This window comes from Babylonia areolata, chromosome 1, assembly GCF_041734735.1.
Source record: "Babylonia areolata isolate BAREFJ2019XMU chromosome 1, ASM4173473v1, whole genome shotgun sequence".
Classification (NCBI taxonomy): domain Eukaryota; kingdom Metazoa; phylum Mollusca; class Gastropoda; order Neogastropoda; family Buccinidae; genus Babylonia; species Babylonia areolata.
This window is the reverse complement of record NC_134876.1, coordinates 22,361,505-22,369,004: the sequence shown is the minus strand read 5'-3', so window position 1 is coordinate 22,369,004 and position 7,500 is coordinate 22,361,505. Positions and strand designations below refer to the sequence as shown.

General features: G+C 42.3%; 1 protein-coding gene across 5 annotated transcripts in view; it reads left to right on the top strand.

Annotated features, from left to right (window-relative positions):
* The window catches only part of LOC143280886 (uncharacterized), a 313,523-nt gene that overhangs the window by 201,503 nt on the left and 104,520 nt on the right, over nucleotides 1-7,500 (top strand). The window lies entirely within an intron of this gene.

Genomic DNA, 7,500 nt, shown 5'->3' with positions numbered 1-7,500 from the left:
CTTTAGCTTCCGTCGTAAGAATTGTGGTATTCTTTGTCAACATTCACCTCTTCAGTATAAGAGCCTTCCTCTTGCAATATTTTGATGATGGAAATTGGGGTGAAACGCTGTTAACGTCGTCTCTTTCGCCGTTCGTATGGAGAGAGTTAAACCTTCGACCTCAACAGGATTGCATTGTCGTGCAAACCGCACGCGCAGTAATAGAAATCCAAACTTCAATTTCAATGCAATGGAAAAGCTCGCTCTCTGTGACAGCCTTCATTGGGCGTTCGGCGAACTCCTAGGAACGCTTTACTGAAATATCGAACAGAACGGGTGTAGCTCTATGTGTGTTGTGTGTGTTCTGTGTGTGTGTATGTATGTGTGTGTGTGTGTGTGTGTGTGTGTTAAGAGTGGGTAGATGGGTGGCTGTGTGTGTGTATTGTGGAGGGGGAGTGAATGCGTGCGTGCGTGTGCGTGTATGTGTATCTGTCTGTCTGTCTGTCTTTATGCCTGTCTGCCGGTCTGTGTCTGTGCCTGTGCATGCGTATACGTGTGCATGCGTGTGTGCGTGAAGAATGGAGAGAGAGAGAAAAAAAAAATCAGACCAATGCATTGGGAGTGACCTGTCTGAAGCGTTGTATGAGTTAAAGTTAAGCAACATTTGCAAATTGCTGATATCGACTTTCCATCAATGGATCTTATTCACTGAAATACAGAGAAAAATAAATCAGTACCAATTTATAATTTTTTGTTATTTCTCTGTCTTCTTGGACCCCCTTGTTAACGTGCATCCAATGTTTGCAGGCTGAAAGCCCCACCATGGACAATAGTTTTTGTATTTGTATTTTGTATTTCTTTTTATCACAACAGATTTCTCTATGTGAAATTCGGGCTGCTCTCCCCATGGAGAGCGCGTCGCTACACTACAGCGCCACCCTTTTTTTTTTTGTATTTTTTCCTGCATGCAGTATTATTTGTTTTTCCTATCGATGTGGATTTTTCTACAGAATTTTGCCACTTTTACGTGCGCTAAGTGCATGCTGCACACGGGACCTCGGTTTATCGTCTCATCTGAATTACCTCCCTGTCCACCTGTCTCTGTCTGCCTTACTCGTTTGACGTGCGCGATAGCCGAGTGGTTAAAGCGTTGGACTTCAATCTGAGGGTCCCGGGTTCGAATCTCTCTCTCTCTCTCTCTCTTCTCTCTCTCTCTCTCTCTCTCTATCTACCTATCTATCTATCTATCTTTCTGTCTCTATATATCTATGTATCTCTTCCTGTGTGTGTGCCACTCTCTATCTATCTATGTATCTCCCTCTCTCTCTCTCTCTCTCTCTCTCTCTCTCTCTCTATCTATCTGTCTATATATCCATCTCTTTGTCTCCCTCCCTCTCTCTATTTCTCTCTCTCTCTGTCTCCCCCTCTCTCTCTATCTCTCTCTCTGTCTCCCCATTTCTCTTTCTCTCTCTCTCTCTCTCTCTCTCTCACTGTCTCTCTCTCTCTCTCACCCCGGCTTCTTTTTCTTCAAAACAACCAATTTGAAATTAGTCCAAGCCCTTCGCAAAGAAAACAACACAAAACAACAACAACAACACCAAAACAAAACAAAAAATAACCAGCACAAAAAGAGACAGACACGGACAGAGACAGACAGACAGACAGACAGACACAGGCAAAGACATAGGAGAGACAGAGACATTTGTACAGCTGGACGATCGACAAAAAAGAAGAAGAAGGAGGAAAACAAACAAACAAACAAACAAACTAACTAACTAAGTCATCGTAAGTCTTCCATCAGAAAAGTCAACACAGCAATGACAATTCTCACACGCAGCTCAGACATGCGCGGCATTAGACGGATCGTTTGCTATAATTAATATGAGAGAGACCTCAGTTTGTGACCCTCCTGAATGTGCGTATGATGCTGTCTGCTGTCTGTCTGCTGTCTGCTGTCTGCTGTGCAACAGAACTGCCCCTACTATGACAGCTGTCTCGCTCGTCAGGAACCCACCCAGTCTGATGTGCAGGTCGGAGTGCCAGAGAACATCCTTTTTTATTATCTTTGTATATGACCAGATTTATTGTCAGTCTTCAGTGGTAGTTTCTTGCTGATTTGTTCAAAGAAAAGAAAAAAAAGAGAAAAAGAAGGAATTGACGGAAGAAGAAGAAGAAGATGATGATGATGATGATAATAATGATGATGATGGTGATGAACAAGAACAAGAAAAAAAACACAAAGAAATAGATCAAAAGAACAAGGAGAGAAGGCGCAGACCGACAGAAAGAAAGAACGATAGAGAAAGAGAGGGAGAGACAAACATACAGACACACAGGCAGACAGACAAACAGACTTTGCACACTCAGACAGTGAGAGAAAAAACTCTTCAAGGGGAGACAGTGGGAAGAGCCAGTGCGAGTTCAGACAGTGATTTAGCAGGATTTACACACTGCTAACAACGTCACTGCCAGGGATTCAGACGTTGGGTTATGTCACGGTGACGTCAGTTTGTCTGGGAGGAGGTGCAGGGTGTGGGGTGGGGTGGGGTGGGGTGGGATGGGGTGGGGGCTGTTGGGGTGGGGCGGGGGCCGGTTTGCGGAAGGTATATCAGTATACTCTTCCGCAACGTCAGTATAGGTGTCAATGATTGGGTAAAGCGGTGCGAACCAGGAGACTTCCATTAAGTTTAGTTAGTTAGTTGGTTAGTTAGTTGGTTGGCTGGTTAGTTAGTTAGTTAGTCAGTCAGTTGGTTTGCTGGTTAGTCAGTTAGGTAGTTGGTTGGCTGTTTGGTTGTTTAGTTAGTTAGTTAGTTAGTTCATTCGTTCTTTCGTTCATCCGTTCGTTAGTTAGCTGGTTGGTTGGTTGGTTGGTTGGTTGGTAGGCTGGTTGGTTAGCTGTTTGGTTATCTGGCTGGTTGGTTGGTTAGTTGGTTGGTTCGATGGTTGGTTAGTTAGTGATTTATTGACGGATCAATTTATTCATTCATTGTTGATGACACATGTACATGGTTGACACAAACCTGGGGAAGGTTCTCAATGCAGTACTGTTGTCAGGCGTCTGCTCCTTTTCCTCCTTTCTTTTTTTTTCTGTTTTAAACGCAGGTGTGGTGCGGCGTATATGGAACAGTCAGCACGCTTTGAAACACCCATTGAACTGAAAATGAAACTGTTCATGGCGGTTCTCGTCTCCTGAAGATGATCTCTTTAAAAAAAAAAAAAAAACAAACAAACAATACTCGCATTGACATAGAAACATTGTATTATCTTAAAAGCAAAACAAACACAAATACGCATAAAATATTGTACATTCCAAATCATCAGCAACACGATTTGTTTCTACGAGTTGTTGTTTGTTTGTTTGTTTGTTTTCTGCTCCTGTAATCCTTCGTTCAATCTGTCAAACGGGAGCGTGTACATAGTGTTAACGAATTTAAGATGGCAGAGTGGTTAAGACACTTATCTACTAATACGGTGTCTAGGTTCGAATCCCGGTCTCGACCTTTCTCCCAAGTTTGTCTGGTGAATCAAACTGAGCGTGTAGTCGTTCCGATGAGATGGTTGATAAACCGAGGTCCCATGACTGTGTGAACACGCACTTGGAACACTGGGGGAAAAAAAAGAAGAAGGACACCCATGCGAACATAAGTATTGGCCCCAGGCAAGCTTCTGTTGCAGAAATCCACTGTGATAGGTAATAAAATTATAAAATATGCGTGTAACTCAAGCCATCACTTGGCGCGTTAACTCACTCAGTACGGCCAGTCCTTTCTTCTCCTCTACACAGACCCCTCGGATGTCCAGTGGGTGTCCTGAATGACCCAACCTTTAGCTTCCGTCGTCAGAATTGTGGTATTCTTTGTCAACATTCACCTCTTCAGTATAAGAGCCTTCCGCTTGCAATATTTTGATGATGGTAATTGGGGGTGAAACGTTGTTAACGTCGTCTCTTTCGCCGTTCGTATGGAGAGAGTTAAATTAACTTATGTTGCCCCCAGTCAGACATTGCTTTGCAGGCATTGTGTAGTGGATATGGATTTTTGTCCGCGAACGCAGTGACGCTTCCTTGAGAGACTGAAACTGAAATTAATGGCCTCCTTTCACACATTCCGGTGTAACAGCCTGTAACTCCCCCCCCCCCCCCCCCCCGCCCCCCTCCCCCCCGCTGGACCCCAACGCCCCCCCCTTCCCTATCCCCACCCCAACCCTCCCCCTCCCCTCCCTCTTTCTACGGGTTGAATCAAGGTGTTTGTTAGTATTACAATTGGAAGGGGATTGGCCTGAGCTTAAAGCCATTACTGACCCCCTTACCCCTCAATTCAGCTATTATGCAACAAGAATCAAATTTTGCACGTGCATTGCTGTGATGATGTATGTAATATTGGAATTGAATATACTCCAAGTTACCTTTTAAGGGTTTCTGTTGCTGTTGTTGTTGTTGTTGTATTTGTTGTTGTCTACTGTGCTTATTGATTGTATGCATGGTTTGCCCAAGGTTGACATCTAGAGCATTTTATGTCTTTTTCTTTATGTATATATGTTGAATAAGTGTGATTTTTCCTACATTGTTTATGCGATCTACGCCACAAGGGTATTTCTCTTATTGAGATAATGAAGTATTCCTGTATTTTTTGTGTACCCTCTCCATCGCAACCTAACGGACACAAAGGTGTGTGGGTGGGTGTATGCTCCCTTTTTCTTAAACTGTGGATTTTTTCCATATATATATATATATATATATATATATATGTGTGTGTGTGTGTGTGTGTGTGTGTGTGTGTGTGTGACCAAGTTTGTTTTTGTGGGGTTTTTTGGGGGGGTAAGGTGGGGATTGTTTTCTTTAACTTTGTTGTTGTTCTCGCTCAGGGTGAAAATGCCCATCAGAACTTGTAAACAATGCAATTATTATAACGACTGTGTTTACTCTCTCTCTCTCTCTCTCTCTCTCTCTCTCTCTCTCTCTCTCAAACGCACGCACACACACACACACACACACACACACACACACACACACACACTCTCACTGACTCACTGACTCACTTACTCACACACACACACACACACACACACACACACACACACGGGAAAATACTAAACAATGAGAGAGGGGAGATGAGAGATAGACATAGATGGGGAGGGAGACCAAGGTAAAATAGAAATGTCAGAAAATGAAGAGAGAGAGAGAGGGAGGGGGGGGAGGGAGAGAGAGGGGGGAGATGGAGAGGGAGAGAGAGAGGGGAGGGAGAAAGAGAGAGGGGGGAGAGGGAGAGAGAGAGGGGCGTGATGGAGAGGGAGAGAGGGGGAGAGAGAGGGGGTGGAAAGAGAGAGAGGGAGAGAGAGAGGGAGAGAGAGAGGGGGGGTGGGAGAAAGAAAGAGAGAGGGGGAGAGGGAGAGAAAGAGGGGGAGAGAGAGAGAGGGGCGATAGAGAGGGGGAGAGAGATACAGAGAGAGAGGGAGAGAACGAATGAACGAACAAAATTTTATTTCACCAGGGTAATGAGGTAAGCAATGGTACATGCTATTTCCACCCAGCCCACCTGAGAGACAGACAGACAGACAGACAGAGAAACAAACAGACAGACAGAAACAGAGAGGTTGTTAGGACAGCCAGCCAGACTAAAGCCGCTGTTGACAATGGGTTAACAATCTCAATTGTGTAAGAGTTCACACTTTCCGTGGCATGCCTCCAGCCAGGTGATGATGTTGTTTTGGAGAACCGCCAGTGCTATTACGGCCAAATTGTGCCGTCTGGCAGAGAGTCACGTAGTTATAGGATGTGTCTTTGTAGATCGTACCGATTGTGAAGATGTAGGTCTATACGATGATTTATTAACATTTTTATACTGACAGAGCCTAAAATAAAAGCTTTTTAGGCAGTAACTGACCTGCATGCTATTAAAAAAAAAAGAGAGGATCATTATATACATTTGACCACATAGACAGAGAGATGGAGAAACGCACAGAGAGAGAGAGAGAGAGAGAGAGAGAGAGAGAGAGAGCTGGAGGTCAAAGTAAAAACAAATGTTTTAATTGTCAGGCCTCTGGCCCATAAGAATAGGAGTGCACAGTGTAACGAAAAACATCATGCATTATTTGAAATATTATTGAGACTTTTCTTCTGCGGCTAAGAGAGAGAGACAGAGACAGAAACAGAGAGACACAGAGAGAGAGAGCACGAATACGAATACGAAATATAAATTTTATTGAGCAAAGGCCTTTGCTCCTTGTGAAGGTGTGTGTACAAACAAATTAAATCCTGTCTTTTTAAAGCAAATATCATGTCAAATCAACTTCCCCTTTTTTATACGCATTGTACAGATACAGACACAAGTGACAGTATCAGAATTCTTACAGGACATCAATAATCTAAATCTAAAGACATGTGAGTTTTTAGTCCACTTTGGGGCAATATATTTGTTTCTAACAAACTCTAAAAATAGACAACAGAGAAGCGATTGCATTGGTTTAACCTTCTCGTGTTTCTATACATTATGGATATAAATTATAATCTGTGTGATTTTTTTTTTGTATCGATAAGCATGAACGTTTACATCAAATATTCCAAAACGAAATCTGTTCATTGTGGACATTAAATGTCTGTCTATATTTATCTGTAAGTAAGACTCCATACAATGCAAACAGCTACTAAAAGTACGACGCATATCAATCCGTTCACCAATTTGCACATGTTCATTCCAGTTTTGCTGTCTACAATAAATCAATCAAACAATCAATCGGTCTTCTTTTTTTTTCAAAATCTCTTAAAAAGATCTGTAACTGTGTTAACACTTTGATTTGTACAAACAAATCCAAATCCAACTGAAAAAAACAACAACATTTTATAACATCTGTCACTCATGTCGATTTTCCTTGGCAATGCTTTCCTTGGCAGTTTGTCTGTATGCTTCCATCTGTGTTAGATCTATTCAGTAACGAATACAATTACCGGTAGAATTTATTATAATTTGATATCTGTTCGTTTCTTCACGAAGTATATTATGATCAATGCCTTAATGTTTTGTGTGATTTTTACCCATCCGTTTCATTTCATTTCTTTATCTGTTTGCTTCCTTATTATTTTAGAATAGTTTTATCTATTTGGTTTAATTTATTTATTCATTAATTTGATCTATTTATTTGTTTATGCATCACTCTTTATCTCAGCGTCTGACTAAGCGCGTTGGGTTATGCTGCTGGTCAGGCATCTGCTTAGCAAGATGTGGTGTAGCTTATATGGATTTGTCCGAACTCTGCGACACCTCGTAGAGTAACTGAACTAAACTAACCGAACCCAATGCCTGTCTACACCAAGGAATTTCTATGAGGCAAATAAATGAACTTGCTCACAATATTCAGCTGCACGACCCCGAAAAAAGGAGAAGATAAACATGGCGGGGTAAATAAACAAAACGGTCATGCACGTGGATTATTAACTGTCTGTATTAATGTGTATGTGTTCGTGACTGAAATGTGTTTGAACGACACAGGAAACGAATGATGAGCGCCAAAAGGCAGCTGTCTGTC